General features: G+C 37.6%; 1 long non-coding RNA gene across 1 annotated transcript; it reads right to left on the bottom strand.

Annotated features, from left to right (window-relative positions):
- Positions 1 to 3,286: 3,286 nt before the first annotated feature.
- LOC144455110 (uncharacterized) lies at positions 3,287 to 16,567 on the bottom strand. The gene is made up of 2 exons (XR_013483776.1): positions 16,435 to 16,567; positions 3,287 to 4,131 (listed from the first exon to the last, which is right to left on the bottom strand). It is a non-coding gene; the product is annotated as an uncharacterized LOC144455110 (long non-coding RNA).
- Between the last annotated feature and the right edge of the window lie 596 nt (positions 16,568 to 17,163).

The raw sequence follows: 17,163 nt of genomic DNA, 5'->3' as shown, positions 1-17,163 counted from the left end.
GAAATCAATACATACAAGGGAGATTGTGACACAGCCCGCTTTCACGGGCTGTGGCTCTGAGCAGCTACTTTTCAACGTTCAGGAAGCTCTTGTAAATGGGGGATGTCCCTAATGCTGCATGCTTTGTATTATTATTTTTAAAATTTAGGTTCTTTTCATTGAGGAACAGGTAATAGAACACTGCCTTACCTTTATATTGGAGAGACAAGTGTAAAAATAATTTTTATTCACGCATTTTAATAAAGTCTGAAAAGTTATTCTAGCCTTCTTATCCACGACATTTTTAAAAATAGGTTTTGTAAGTGTCACTGGTCTTTGTTAGAAAAATTATAAAGTCACGTGAGAAGCTAGATATTTTCCAGTCACACACACATACACCTAGCAGAGAAGAGAATGAGCATTTATTAAGTGCCCACTGTATGTTAAAAAGCAGCAGGGTGGTATGCTGGATAGAGCAGTGGTCCTGGAGTCAGGAAGACCTGAGTTCAAATGTGATCCTGGCTAAGTCACTTAACTGTGCTTGCCTCCATTTTCTTATCTATAAAATGATCTGGAAAAGGAAATGACAAACCAGTGCAGTATCTTTGCCAAGAAAACCCCCAAAGGGGTCACTCACAAAGAGTGAGTCACAACTGAAATGACTAAACAACAATAAAACAGAAAACAAAGACTTAAATCAAGCAAGAAAGTTCCCAGTACTCATTCCCTGTCTGTCTTCAGTGGACAGCATTGAGAGGGATGTAGCTGGTTTCCTACCATAGTAAGAGCACCATATGGCAAGTAATCACATAAGATTATTAGATAAGCATCACTAACAGTAGCTCTAGGTAATCTGGGTCTGGGGTAATCTAGATGGGACAGTGCATAGGGTGTCAGCCCTGGAGAACCTGAGTTCAAATCTGGCTTCAGATACTTAATATCTGCATGACTCTGGGCAAGTCATTTAACTCTGTTTGCCTCAGTTTCCTCATTTGTAAAATGACCTGGAAAAAGGACATGACAAACCACTCCAGCATCTTTGCCAAGAAAACCCTAAACGGAGTTACAAAGTGTTGGACACAACTAATTAACTAAACAGCAACAATCTGGGTCTCCAAGTGAGCCATCCAGTACCCTTTCACACACACACACACACACACACACGCACGCACACACACACGCGCGTGCACACACGCACACGCACACACACGCACACGCACACACACACACACACACACGCACACACACACACACACACACACCCCACACAGCAAGTGGGAGTAGAACCTAGGTTTGAAGTCTGTGTCTCTCTGCCTCATCTAGTCCCTTCCACTCTCATCCAAACTGGGTAAAAAGCATTGGTCACCATGAGTCAAGAACCCAGAGGCTCTTTCGTTGCTTCTCACCCCCTATGCTGCAGCCTTGGTCCATTCTGGCCACCTCCGCTACTGGCTGCTTGGGTCCGGCTCAGATTGGCAGAGCGCAATCCAGTGAGTTAAGGGGGGCTTGGAGATTCTCAATAGGGTACTCGCACTAGTTCACTCTAGGAAGACCTCCTCGGAGCTATATTTCCTATCTTTCCCTCCTTTTGTCTTCCAAGTTGGACTCCCTTCAAACTTTTTTTTCTTTCTTTTTTTCCCTGCTCTGGAAGCTCATCTTTTAGTGACTAGTGACATGCCATGCTCACAACTGTTCCCAGACAGACACTGTATGCATGAAAGCAAGCACAAGCAAAGAAACAAGCAAGCAAGCAAGCCTGCAGGATGAAAACAAGAGTTAGAACGCAGGAAATGGCCTAGAAACCAAATGCCGGCTCTTCGTTAGGTCTACTCGACACCAGACCTAAGGACTACAGCTACCACAAAACGAAGCAGGACCAGGCAAGGAGAAGGAGCCAAGCATCTGTGCAGCACCTACTACCTCATCTGAGTCTCACAACAAGCCTGACAGGTGGACACTAGTGTCTTCATTTATTACTTGAAGAAACTGAGGCAGACAGGGGTTAAGTGACTTGCTCATGATCACTCCGGTAATAAGTGTCTGATGCTGAATTTGAACCCAAGTCTTTCTGACTACAGGAGTACAGTTCTATCCACTGTTTCACTTGGCTGCCTCTATCGGTAATAGTTTTAATGGCAATGGAAGGAGGGTGGAATACAAAAACAGAATTGTAAAGGAAGATTTCCCTAAGTGGTCTCCATGGAGGATTCCAAGAAGAGTTGACCTAAAAAATGAAGGGGTTGGAACATATGACTCTGAAGACACTTTTAAATCCTAAATCCTGTGATTCTATATTTAAGAATGGATGGAATCTATCCAGAGCCAGAGGTAGAGAGATAGTGCCATTTAACAACAATAGATCATAGACCACAAATCGGAAAAGATACTAGACTTCTTTGATTAATCATAAGGACTTAGTTTATGGCATTTAAAAGTTAATATTTTGTTTTGGTTTTCCCCTATGACCAATCTCACACCATAATGTCTTTAATCCTTCAAGGATGAACTGCTTTCATTCTCAGAGACAGGTATAATAGAGAAACAGCTTTAGAGTAATGAAGCCCTGGGTTCGAGACTCTCCTCCGACACATGCTGTCTGTGTGACCCTGGGCAAGTCACTTTCACAATGTCCCCAGTAATTCTCCCAGAGTAAGTCGTCAAGCAATTGCAAGTCTATGATTTTACCATGGAATCAAAAAACATGAACTAGAATAGCCTTCAGGAGATGGTAGAGGATAGAAGGGCCTGGTGTGCTATGGCCCATGGGGTCACCAAGAGGTGGACACAACTGAACGATAATTGGCAAAGGCAATTTCCTCACTGATGGACAGTGGAGGAAGGAGGCCTCTTATAACACAGAAATTAAAAGTCTGGATCATCCCCCAAAGAACTCAAAATGCCATTATCTCAAAAGTATGATATGACTGGGTTTTTCAGTCAGTGAACAACTGCTTGAATCTTTTTTTTTTATCCCTAGCTAGCTAGCTGCATAATTTTGAGGAAGTGAGCATTCTCCCAATGGGCCTCAGTTTCCTAACCTGTAAAGTGGAAGCACTGGGATATGATCTTAGCTCTAAAATTAATCAGGCAGAATGGCTTATTTTCCCCTCTTTGTATTATTATTTATTATAAGGGATGGCAATCTGGAGGTGTGAGCAGAAGGGAATATGCTGGAAAATGGAGGCCTTATAAGAACAAAGGCTATCGAAAAAAAGTCATTTTTAAAAATGAATAAGCCAACATTCATTCAACTTACAGTGTGCTTTCTGAAAAGGGAATGTAGTTTAGAAAACATTTTTCCAAACAATTTCCTTATAACCTTTATTTGATCTGCCAAAGCTGAAGCTGAAATTTGTTAATTATTCCCACTACAATCCAAATTCCAACTGTCCTGGGAATAGTTGTTTCCTTTTCCTTAAACAGCTCATTCCCAACAGTCTATTCCCTCTGGGTTTAATAAAGGGAGTCCAAAGAAATGGTATCATGTCATGTTTCTCAGAGAAGTTAGAAATAGTTCAACATTGAGCTAGACCCAGTTTCATATAACACCAAATAAAGGTGGCACATTATGGGAGGGGCTAACAAATTCAAAGAAAAACAGATCTCTTTCAAGTGGTGGGGGGTGGGGTGGGGGGAAAGAGTTGCTCACTTGAAGTCCGAAAACTGTTGATCGTTCCGCTGGGAAAAAGAAGACAACAGGGTCCAGGAAGAAGGATGTTATGATGATTATGAATCAAGACTACCCATGCCAAGAACACTTTGAGCAGAATTCATTATCTTGCATCCGATTTCATAATTCTCGTTCTCTCCTCCTCGGTCTTCTCTCTTTTTAGCCAATGGGCTCTCTCTTGGCAGAGGCTTGGTGTAAGGGCATCCCAGCAGGAAACAGGCAAACTGATCTTGACAAGGAACCATTTGAAATAATGCACCAGTGCAACATCTTTGTTTCTGGGGTTGATTCTGGAGTTTTGGGTAGGTTTTTTTTTTTGCTTTCTGGGTTTTTTTCGGGGTTTTTTTGCCAGCCATACATGACAGAGAAAGTTTTGCTTTTTGAAATGCTTAAAGTTTGTTCTTGGATGCCTTCCCATTTAAATAACCCCACATTTTTCTTCGTTTGTTTCCTGCTATCAGATACTCTCTCTTCTGGGAAAACTGAAAGGAATTAGAAAGTTTAACAAATTCAGTAACTTATTTAAAAGACAGCATGATGTTACAGTTAGAGATCTGGCCTCAGAGCCAGAAAGACTCTGGTTCAAATATTGCCTCTGACAGATACAGGCTGCGACCGTATCTAGCCGTCTTCTCTAGCCATCTCTCTAAGACCTCAAAGAGGATGCCAAAGTCCACCATACTATGAAATCATTTTCCCCCCATTCATTTAGGTGGTTCTTAACACTGGGATTCTCTTTCTTTTCTAATACCTGCCTCATCCCAAATGAGTTTATGGTGGAGTTTTGGGTTGGTCGGTCGGTTGGATTTACTTATTGTATTTTATAGCCCAAATATTGGTGTATTATTTGGTGCACTGGTTCCACCTGCTGGACAGGAGAAAAACTGATGAATTCTGAAAGGACTGGCCCACAGACTGACAAAATCCAATCAAGTAAGACTCTTGTTTCTTAGAACAATTATGTCTCAAATATGTTTTTGGAATCCCTTTGGAAACCTCTCATTCCAGTCTTGAAAAAGCATTGTTTGGACATTTAGTTACTGCGGGTATTTAAGAATATGATGTTCCGAAATTGCTGGCATCATTAAGATAACTCTAATGCCATGGATCTGGAATCTTGTCAATGTGGGTATGCCCTCCAATGGGGTAGTTCACAACCCGTCCATGGTTGCCAAGAATCTCATGAGATTCTTGTCCCTATCCTCCAAATGTTCCCAAAGGGGGCCTTACTCACTTTCTCCTGACATAGAAAGGAGTATATAGGCTAGCCATTGGTTTTCACCATGTGACTACCTTGTCTTCGTTTTCACTTATGCTTTTCTTTGATGGCATCTTTTATTTCCTTTCTCCTTCATGATTCCTTGCTTGCAATGTGTTGCAGTCCACTCCCACCATTCATTACCCTTTGGATGATTTTTCTCTTTCAGTTCATGAGGATGCCATGACTTCTGCCATATGGAAACACTGGAAGAAAACTGCTTTTTAAAGGACCAGATTTTATTTCAAGAAGGTCTGGGGTCATTAAAAGAATTTACAACTTCCCATTAGCCATCCAGCTCACTTTTCTACTATTCAATTCTAGGCCCAGTTCACTGGTCATTTTCAGTATCTGTTTAAGGGGTGTGTGTATGTGTGTGTGTGTGTGTGTGTGTGTGTGTGTGTGTGTGTGTGTGTGTGCATGTGTGTGTGTGTAAGAGAGAGGGAGAGGGAGAGGAAGAGAGAGAGAGAGAGATTTGTATTTATGTATATGTATATATGTACTGATAGAAGAATGCTTTAAGTTAACTCTTCAATTGCATAGCAAAATGTGACTAATAGGTTTTCTTCATCCACTTGTTTTTCTGTGTGTAGATAATCAGGTCAAATACTTTTGAGTGAATGATTAAGATAAATATAAACTAGTCAGATTTTATTTGCAAAATCATAGATGCATGCTTTTTTCAAAATATGTGTTTCAATTTGACTATAAGTCAAGTAGTTATTTATTTAAAAGTGTATGTATGCATCAGTCAGTCAATCCATAATCATATATGAAGAATCATCTGTGTTCTGTGCTAGGGGAAGACAACATTTACATAAAACATAGATTCTGTCCTCTGGAAGGAAAGTAGACTGGGAGATAAAGCACCTAGGCAGATAGCTGTAATGCACACCCAATTACTGAGAAATTGGCATGGAAAGTTGACTTGGATCCATATAAAACAGGAAGACACCTTAGAGATCCTCTAGTCATCAGACTAGCAATGGGGCCACAAAAGCATATATAAGGATCCTTACAGGCTATATATTGACTTAGAAAAACCAAACATTAACATTACCCATATTACATTATATCTTTTACTTATTTTGTGAGTTATTTTCCCAACTATATGTCAATCTGGATCAGCCACACTTGACTTCATGTTTGACATCTCTGATTTAGTCCAAATATCTCTTTTCAGATGAGGAAATTGTGTCTCAGAGATGAGTTGTTCAGTCATTTCAGTTGTGTCCGGTTCTGTGACCCAATTTGGGGTTTTCTTGGCAATTGACTTGCAAAAACGTCATATGGGCAGAAAATATCAGATAAGCTCTGAACCCAGCATATGCTACCCTGTTCAATTCCTTTTGGGTGCTTTGTAACTAATCTATTATATTGACCAATTATTCTATTTTTTTTCACCATTCTCAAATAATTTCAATGATTACCATCTACAGAATAGCTTGAAATCTAATACTGCTAGCTTCAGTGGTGTGTTGGTAAATGTTTAACAACCAACTCTCTGAGGCAGGGAATACACAGAACACACTTTTAAGTTTAACCTGAATTATCAACATTTTTTTCCATAGCTTTCTTAAGTCTAGACCATCAACACAACAATAAACCCAGCCCTGATTTGTAGTATTTGATGATTTTTGAGGTATAAATGTTCACCCTAAAAATTTACCTGGCAATTGGATAGCCAGTTTACATGGATCTTGAAGACTCTTGATTAGCCTCTCTTCTTTCACACATTTTTAAAAATTATTTCCAGTGAGATTCTTGACCTCAGGATGAATTCTAGTATTGTTTTTTCTAGTTCTAAAAAGTAACTCTCTGTGGTAATTTGATTATGACACTGAATTTATACGTTAATTTAGGTAGCATTTTCTTTTTTGTTTTCTTAGTATGGGCCAACAGTTAGAAATTTATATTTCTTCAATTATTTAGATCTACCTTTGTTCCTACAGAGTGTTCTGTAGCTATAGTCATATGACTCCAATGTCCCTTGGTAGCTGCTCCCCAATATTTTATATATTCTGTAGTTATTTTGAATTGAGTGCCTTTTTTCTATCCACTGTGGATTTTGTTATTAATATACAAAAAATTTGATCATTTTTTGGTTTTATTTTATATTTTATAAATTTACTAAAATTATTGCTTCAATTAATTCTTAGATGATTGACTCGGGTTACCTGAGTAAAGCATCATGTCATCTAAAAAAAAGTTATGATTTTATTTTCTCTTTAGATTAGCTGATTACCTAAATTTCATCTTTTTTTCCAATTGCTATGGCCAGAATTTGTAGAATTATATCAAATAGTGGTGAAGAAAATTTACCCTATTCCTTATTTTATATGAAAGACCTTGAGTATTTTTCCTTGACAGGTAGCATTAATCTGGGCTTTAGATAGGTATGACTTACCATATTACAGAAAAACCCATTTGTTGATATGTTTTTTAATGATTATAACATAAAAAGATATACTTTGTCAAAAACATTTCCTGTATCTATTGATATATGATATCAATATCTGCATCCATGTGATTTTTATCTTTTGGTTGCTATTAATGTGTTCTACTATGTTTATAGTTTTGGAAATATTCATTAATAATTAATAATCAATAATAATCAATTGATAATGCTGTATTTCTGCTATAATCTAACCTGCTGACAGTATGTAATCAGTTTAATACCTTCTTGTAGCTTTGTTCCTAATAGTATATTCCATATAGTTGCACCAATATTGACCAGAAATAATGGCCTTAAGTTTCCTTTTCTGTTTTATCTCTTGTTAATTTTGGTGACAGAAAACCCTCTTTGTCCCATTGGAAGAGTTTCATAGGATCATTTCTTTCCTTTTTTTTTTTTTGAAAACAACTTATCTAATAATGGAATAAGTTGTTCTTTGAATATTATAGAGAATTGACTTCTACATTCATTTATGCCAACGGTATTTTTCTTTAGGAGTTCCTTTGTGGCTTATCCAACTTCACTTTCCAAGACTGGGTTAGCTAAATTCTGTTTCTCATTCTATTAATCTGGATATTTTATACTTTTGTAAGTGTTCATCCATTTCCTTTACATTGTTAGGTTTAACTTTGCCATGTCATTAAACTAGAAAATAGTTACTAATAATTTGTTTCCTCTTTGCTTGCTGTGAAATCTCCTCAATCATTTTATTTTATATTCACAATTTGTTTTTCCTCTTTCATGTCAGATTGGTTTAGGTTTAATCTTTCATTTGACTGTTTATATTTTCAAATTTGTTTATCTTTTCTTTAAATTCAGAATTTGAAGTTGCATTCCCTATTCATTGATTCATTCTTTTTATTGATTAAAGTTTTTCAAGTAATAAATTTTAGCCACTATAATGTAAGCTCTATGGAAATGGGGATGGCTTTATTATTATTTTTATGTTACTTTATTGTTACTTATATTAATATCTTCACTTCTAGCACACTGGAATATCATAGGACTTGATAAATACTTGATGAATTAAATGTCTCCTTCTTCTTTTCTTTAAGGAAATTATCTACTGGTTCTATGATTTGTTCTTTGACCCACCAGCTCTTTAGGATTAAATTAGACTGTTTAAGATTGAATGCTTTCTTCAAATGTCCTTTATTGACTTTATTTTTATCATTTTGTGGTCAGTAAAAGAGGTATTTAGTATGTATATTTTTCTGTTAATGAGGTTTTTATGACCTAAATCATATTTAGTTTTTGTGTAATTGAAATGGGCAGCTGAGAAATGTGGCTATTTGTTACTGTTCCCATTCATTAATTACCAGAGATCTAGCATAAATAACTCTTACAAGATTTTTTGGAAAATCTGAATGTACTTTTTTACATTTTTATTAGATTTCTCTAAATCTTAAAGAGATATTGTGAAATCCCAAACCTTCATAGTTTTGCTACCTATCTTTCCTTGTAATTAGATTAGCTTTTCCTTCAAGTACTTAAATGCTATGGCTGTGTGTGTGTGTGTGTGTGTGTGTGTGTGTGTGTGTGTGTGTGTGTGTGTGTGAAGTATTGATATTATGTCTTTTTTTTTCTGGTGCCCTGAGGCAAAATTTAGTTTCCTACTTATGTCTTTTAATTCTGTCTATTTTTATTATTGCTTTTCTGACATCATGACTGCTAACCCTGGTTTTGTTCTTGTTTTGCTTTGAGAACAATAAATGCTGTTCCAGCTCCTTATTTGAACTCTATGTGAATCTTTAATATTTCATAAGACATTTGGTCGTAGCATATTTAAGTACTAATGAGAAGTATTTGCATGAAATGAAAACATTTTGCAGCTCATGCACCAACATGAGTTACTGAGGATAAAGTAATAGAGAAAATCTACTATGAACTTGGTAAGTTCATCAAATCAATATGCTTTCCAATACTTGTTGACTTTAATGTAAAGTTGGGGGGGAAAAGTGAAGATAGTGAGAACAATATGGGAATATATCATTCAAGGGGAAAAAATGTGAGAGGTCAAAAACCTGCAAATTATACAGAAGCCTCATTCCTATATATCATGAATACTTTCTAAAAAAAAATAGGCACCAAACATGGTGAGTATCAAATAACTCCACAATGAATGGAGTTAACTACATTTTGATGGACAAGGGAAGATATATTATTGGCAAGACAGTTACCACTGATTTAACTCAAGGATAATTTTTGCAAAAATAAAAGATGTTATATAGATATAGATATAGATATAGATATAGATATAGATATAGATATAGATATAGATATAGATATAGATATAGATATAGATATAGATATAGATATAGATATAGATATAGATATAGATAGATATAGATATAGATATAGATATAGATATAGATATAGATATAGATATAGATATAGATATAGATATAGATACAGATGATATCGATATAGATATAGATATAGATATAGATATAGATATAGATATAGATATAGATATAGATATAGATATAGATATAGATATAGATAGATATAGATATAGATATAGATATAGATATAGAGATACAGATACAGATACAGATACAGATACAGATACAGATACAGATACAGATACAGATACAGATACAGATATAGATATAGATATAGATATAGATATAGATATAGATATAGATATAGATATAGATATAGATATAGACATAGACATAGATATAGATATAGATATAGATATAGACATATAGATATAGATATAGATACAAATTAAAAAGGGAAAAGGCCATACATGTGCAAAAAATATTTATAGCAGCCCTTGTAATGGGACAAAAAATTGGAAATTGAGAGGACATCCATCAGTTGGGGAATGGTTGAACAGGCTGTGGTATATACATGTAATGCAATACTATGGTGCAATAAGAAATGATGAACAGGCAGATTTCAGAAAATCTTGGAAAGACTTGTATGAACTGATGCAAAGTGAAATGAGGGAAACTAGGAAAACATTGTACACATTACCAGCAACATCCAGTGATGATCAACTATGAATGACTTAGCTCTTCTCAGCAACACAATCATCCAAGACAAGTACAAAGGGCTCATGAAGGAAAATCCATATTCAGATAAAGAACTGATGGACTCTGAATGCATATTGAAACATTTTTTTCACTTTATTTGCTCTTATTTTTTAATCTGTTTCTTCTTTCACAACTGTGACTAATATAGAAATATTTTACATGATAGCACGTGTATAAATTATATCAAATTGCCTGCCATTTTCAGAAGAGGGGAAGGGAGAGGAGGGAGGGGGGAAAATTTGGAACTCAAGATCTTGTAAAAATTAATGCTACAAATTTTCTTGACATGTAACTGGGGAAAAAATAAAATACTATAAAAATGTTAGCCATAGTCAGATTATTTTTTACTAATAAACTGCTCTGTTCATTAAATAAATGTATTGATTACATGCTGAAAAAAAAGCTGATATATATTCTCTAAAAATGTTTACCACTAAGATAGAAGAGATTTAGAATCCAGTCCAGTTCCAGAAAGGATTCCCTGTGAATGCTAAGATTTTCCAGATGCTGCTGTATACAGATTATATTGTGCTGATTACATACAGCACTGGAACATTGCAAAGCCTCCTGAAAAATGCTGTAATCACTCGAAGGAGTTTTGTTTGTCCATCTACTCAGGAAAAAACAAGTGGATGAAAAATGACTTTTGCCCAGATTTCAACACATATTTGGATGGACACCCTATAGAGCTTGGCCAACACTATGAATAAGTGGAAGAGATAATACAGATGGTCAATGATCTGGGTTCAGAGTTGAAAGAAAGAGGAAAGGGAATGGATTGCTTTGAAGAGATTTCAAAGTTCTTTTAGTGGAGCTCAGCTTCCTATGAAAGCAAAGGAGCATCTTTTCAATGTTAGCATCTTACTAGTATTTACTACAGAGCTGTAAGATGTGGAGCACAACTGCTACTAAAGAATCAATTATCAGTATCACACAGAAAGAGAAGAATTTCTATAGTACAACATTATAAAGAAAAACACTGAAAGGCATAACAACTCTAATTAATGTAATAACCTAGACATGATGCCTGAGGACCAGTGATGAAGTAGACTACCCACGTTCTGACTGACAGGCACCACACTCGAGGTGCAGGATGAAACATACATTTTGGATGTGGCCAATATTTGAATTTGTTGGCTATAGTTAACTGTAAGTATTTGTTAAAAGGAATGGGTGAAAGTAAGGGTCAGGGTAGAGAGAAGCTAATGATAATTCTGCCGAACAAAAGAAGCAAAGGAAGATGAGAGGATTATTTAAATATTTTAATGAACAGGAGAGAATAATTGGAAGTCCAGAAAACACAATGAGGAAAACAGCTTTGAAAGTGATATGCTGAATATATTATATACTTTTTAAAAGTAAGTTATAGATAATAGAGATACACGGTTTCACATATACACATCCTCTTTTTCTTTTCTACTTTGTACATGGAAAATATTCTCTTTTTTTGGTGTTTATAAAATTTATAATATAATAGGTGTGTGTGTGTGTGTGTGTGGTGTATTTGTATATGTATATGTGTATGTGTATGTTGTTGTAGGGCAGCTAGGTGGCAGAGTGGATAGAGTGCCTGGTTTAAAGTCAGAAAGGCTCTTCTTCCTGAGTTTAAATCCAGCCTCAGACACCTACTAGCTGTGTGGCTCTGGGCAAGTCATTTCACCCTGTTTGCCTCAGTTCGTGATCTGTAAAAATGAGCTAGAGAAAGAAATGGCAAATCACTCCAGTATCTTGTAAAGAAAACCCCCAAAAAAGATCAGGAAGAGTCAGACATGACTGAAATGACTGGCAGGGAAGGGAAGCATTGCTGGCAATCATGCCAATATGCTTAAATAGCTGACTACCAACAAGAGAATGAGATCAAGTCCAGCCATACCTACCAGGAAACACTTATTTTGAGAGGAACAGTGAAAAGTCAAGGTGAAATATAAAATGCTTATTCAGAAGTCCTGAAAAATGTCTTATTTTTAGATGAGGTTTACATATCCATCTCCCAAGGTAACAAGGGGGCATAGTGGATAGAGCACTGGCCCTGGAGTCAGCAGGACCTGAGTCCAAATCTGGCCTTAGACCAAAAACTTGACACTTACTAGCTGTGTGACAATGGGCAACTCACTTAACCCCAATTGCCTAAAAATAAAAAAAATAAAATGAAAGTATTGATCTCCCAGAAGAGGATATATATGTATATATTTAGATTTATATAGATACACATACATATATGAGTGTATATGCATATATTATTTGTCTTTCTTTTAATATATTCTTGTGAATGTCTCATGTTTAACTTTTCTTTTGTGCCCAGAAATAAATACCTATCCTACTTATGATTCATATTATACATTGAATACCTTTTTATTTTTCCCTTGCCAGAGAACTTAGATAGGTCACAACCTAAACTTTATGCAAATCATCCCTAGGATGCCAAGGTACAGTGCAATGAGACAAAGTGGATGAGAAAAGGAAACTCAACGCCTCTCCTTAAAGGCCAGCCTTCCCCAGGACTGACTTTGTCCTGAATGAGTGGAATGACCACATTAATGGAGAGGGAGAGGAAGATTGTCCCAATTCCCCTGAGCCTAGCAGAGGTTTTAAATGTTTTTTAATGTGCTCCTATAGAAAGTTTATGTATTTATATGCTGTCACCTACACTGTACTCAGACAGCTCTTAAATGCATACCCTCATATCTGTTCTGTCATCCTTTCACCTCTCAACTCACAATTCCTTTTCTTCATCTTCAGGGTTTTTTCAAACCTGACTCCCCTCACTTTACTAATCTCCCAGTTGTGACCTCTTAGTTAAGTTAAAGTGAAAATGTGATTTCTTGGCACAAGTGGCCCATGATTATATTGCCCATTCTGAAAGGTAATTGCCACTCCAGAGGCCCAAGATAGATTTCTCCTCCAGGTTCTCCATCAATCTGTGTATCTCTCCTTCTTTAGAGCTTGTTTCAAAATTCAACTGGATGTTCCAATTGTTTTTAAATCAGTATAGTTTCTATTTCATTTTTCTATGTTAAAAATCCTTAGATAATAGGGACCTTCAAATAGAATTTCAAAGCAATAATTAGCTTTTGCTTGAAATGTTTATTTATTGACTGAATATAACATCTTGCTTTTCTGAGGGATTCTAGAATAGTTGAATAGGGCCCAAAAGAAAAGCATCCTGTAAGAGTTAGTGGGCCAAGGGCACTCTTACTCCAGGCATCCTCTAAAGCCAGGAAAGGTAGGCAGTAGCAGTAGGCTCAGCTCTTTTAGTGCCAAGGCTCCGTTCAGGCAAAATACTGTGCCCCTACCCCATGCCCTACAAGATCATTTTGTTTAAAGTCTAGCTTTCTCAGTTTGAAACAGAAAGGCTCACTTAGCTTGAAGATGTCCAATGAGGTAGAACCTATTGCCTCCTGAGTCACTCTGTTCCACTTTTGGACAGCTCTAATTGTCAGGAAGATTCTCATTTGAAGTCCATTTCTGGGTTCAGACTATGCCTTCCATGGAGTTGTCATTACAGAGACTTGGTTGGTTATAAGTATGGCCACACAGGTATTACCCAGAGTTCCCCAAGTTCCCATGGCTTTTGACCTTAAAGAAACATCCTCAAAGAAAGTCATGTTGAGATATCAGGTAGAAAAGTAGAAACAATTATTTGGGACTGAGGATAGTCAGGACAGAGTAACCTCTGGGATTCTGGTCTGAATTATCTGACCCTGGAGTAGACAAATGGCCAGTGGCTGTTATTCATAAGATGGACATAAGTGGAGAAGATTAGAGCCTGGGATTGAAACAAGAGGAAAGGAGGTGTCCAGATGGGACCAGATCCAAGAAACTGAGAGCAGAGTGGGACACAATAGCAGAGGAATGTTCAGTAAGATGCTCAAAGCATTATAACTTCTTTCTGCCTCCATGCTTGCAATGGGAAAGCTGATCTCCATTTATCTTTCTAACCACTCACTTCCTTTTTCTCCTCTGACTATATATATATATATATATATATATATATATATATATATATATATATATACATATATATGTGTGTGTGTGTGTGTGTGTATACACACACATGCATATATACATACACATATACATACACACATACATATACATATATACATATATCAATATCTATGTGATATCAATATAGATATAGGTGTGAACATATCCCATGATTGCAGACAATGTTACTATCATTTGTAGATCGTATTTCTTTAATTGTCTAATCACATTACTATGCCATTAGAAGTTGCTACTAAAACTATATAGACATTTGCTTTAAGTTTGCTTCCCTAGGAATTTGTAGAGTTAGACTGATACAGAATGAGGAAAAAAAGAGTGACTTTCTTCCATTCAAGCTGAGGTGGAGGTGGAGGCCATGAGAGACAAACAAACAGACAGAGACAAAGACAGAGAAAAACAGACACAGAGTCAGAGAGCTAGAGAGAGAATCTTTTATTTTAATAATTTCCCAGAGGGGAAGGGGGGTCCAGATTATACTTTACACCTTTCTGTTTTGAACTCAGAAAGAAAAGCTTTAAACAAAATGATCTTGTAGGGCATGGGATACGGGCAGTGTTTTACCTGAAGGGCACTGTGGCACTAAAAGAGCTCGGGCTACAGCTACTGCCTTTCTTTCCTGACATTAGAGGATGTGTGGAGTAAGAGAGCCCTTGGCACACTAACTCTTACAGGATGCCTTTCTCTTGGGTCCCATTCGACTATTCTAGAGTCCCCCAGAAGAGCAAAATATTATAATAATAAGTCAATCAGTAAACATTTATTTAGTTCTAACTATGTGTCACTACTTGAGGGAGACCATGAGTTTAGAGGTTTGTTTGGTTGAAATCTATTGTCCCCTCCCCCTTTCAGAACGGCCCAGTGCCTCTATTCCCCTTCTCTTCCCATGGGCAGGAAGTTCCTTCTAATCACTCCCCTAAGCTCCACCCCAATAGAAGAATTTCTGTTGTCAGAATGGGTGGGGAAACTGGAGCCTAATTTAAGAGTGCCCATCCCCTCAATGAGCAGACTCTGCACAGCTACTTTTGGCTTCAAGGGATCGCAGACTCCGAGCCCCAGAGGTGTTAGGGCTCTCACAGGCCATCTGGTCCAACCTCTTCATTTGGTGGTTGAGAAAACGGAAGTCTGGGGAGGCTGACTCGCCTAAGTGTCAGTTGTTGTTCAATTGCTTCAGTCATGTCCAACTCTTCATGACCCCATTTGGGGTTTTCTTGGCAGAGATATTGTAGTGGTTTGCCACTTCCTTCTCCAGCTCATTTTACAGAGGAGGAAACTGAGGCAAACTGGGTTAAGCAACTTGCCCAGGGTCACCAGCTGGTAAATGTCTGAGGCCACATTTGAACTCAGGAAGATGGGTCTTCCTGACTCCTGACACCACCTAGCTGCCCTACTAAGACTCAAAGGAGGGATTTAGATCCAGATCCTCTGACTCCACAGCCAGTGATCTTTCCAGTGTATTATGCTGCCTAGAGAAGACCTGATTACACGTTCATGCCACTTTGGGAGCCTTATAAAAATAGGAAATAAATTTCAGAAGTGGTGCTTATGCTTTATAGAGCAAGATACCTCATCCAGATGGGTCAGTTTGCTTCTGAGCTGATCAGCACTGGTGATGGCTCCTAGGCAGCTACTGCCCACAGAGTCTCAGGCAAGGCACTCTCCCACTGGGCTGCAGCTATCCAGACCAGATCAAGCAAACCAAGAAACCACTGGGCTCTTCTGTGGGCGTGGCAACTCTGGTGGACAGCTCAGTCTCCTGGGTTTCCTAGCTTCTCCCTTCAATGAGCAGCTGCAGTCTTTCATCAGCCTTTCACCAGGCGATCCCATGCTCTCTCTATCTGTAGTATGGCATTGCCTTTTTCAGCTGGAACACTAATGTCTGTGCTCATTTAGCTAGTACAATGAGGCTTCGTCTAGTGCTGGCAGGAGCCTCTCCTCTCTGAGGCTTGGCACCTCCAGGTAGGAGGTAGGAGAGTTCTAACCTCACCCATGTGACGATCCTTCCTGATTCAGGGTCACTTACCTTGGTCAGGGAATCTTCCTTGGATCCCAGTAAGAAGTCTTCATTCAGTCATTCACACATCTCAGAATCTGGTTGAGTCTTTTACAGATGAGTGGCTAGACACAAAAATGGAAATGAAGCCAGAGCCCTGGAGATGATTTCATTGGCTTTGCTGGTCATTTCATATGCAGCTGGGCTTTTCAAGCCACAGAAATTTTCTGACATGTGAAAAGTTCACTTTCCCTTCCTCTTTGCATTCAATGTCCCTGGCTTTTTCCGCCTAACCCACCTTTCAGCTTTGCTGAAGTCTCACTGGGGGACACAGGATTACATGCTTTCCCCTCCCCCCTCCTTGCACCTGTGAAAGGCAGGTTTTGGTGTTATTTTTAGCCCAACCATAGAGCTCTGGACTTTTTGTCAGTTACTTGGAGGAAGACATGGATGGCATTACCACCAAATCTGAGATAACACAAAGTTTCCCAGGTTAGTTTTAACGTAAAATGACAGATTCAGGATCCAAAAATATATTACTAGGCTAGAATCATGGGCCAAATTTAATGAGATGAAATTCAATACAGGTAAATGTAAGCAGCACAGGCCAAGGACATATGCCTTTCAGCCTCTACATTTTTCAAAGGCCAAGAAGAAAGAACACCATACAATAGAATACACACACATACATGTAAGTATACATACATACATATACATATAGAATACACACATACACCTAAGTATACATACATAGATGTA

The sequence above is a fragment of the Phascolarctos cinereus genome, unplaced genomic scaffold (assembly GCF_003287225.1).
Source record: "Phascolarctos cinereus isolate Bilbo 61053 unplaced genomic scaffold, phaCin_HiC Scaffold_9;HRSCAF=440, whole genome shotgun sequence".
NCBI lineage: Eukaryota > Metazoa > Chordata > Mammalia > Diprotodontia > Phascolarctidae > Phascolarctos > Phascolarctos cinereus.
This window is presented reverse-complemented; position numbering and strand designations above follow the sequence as displayed.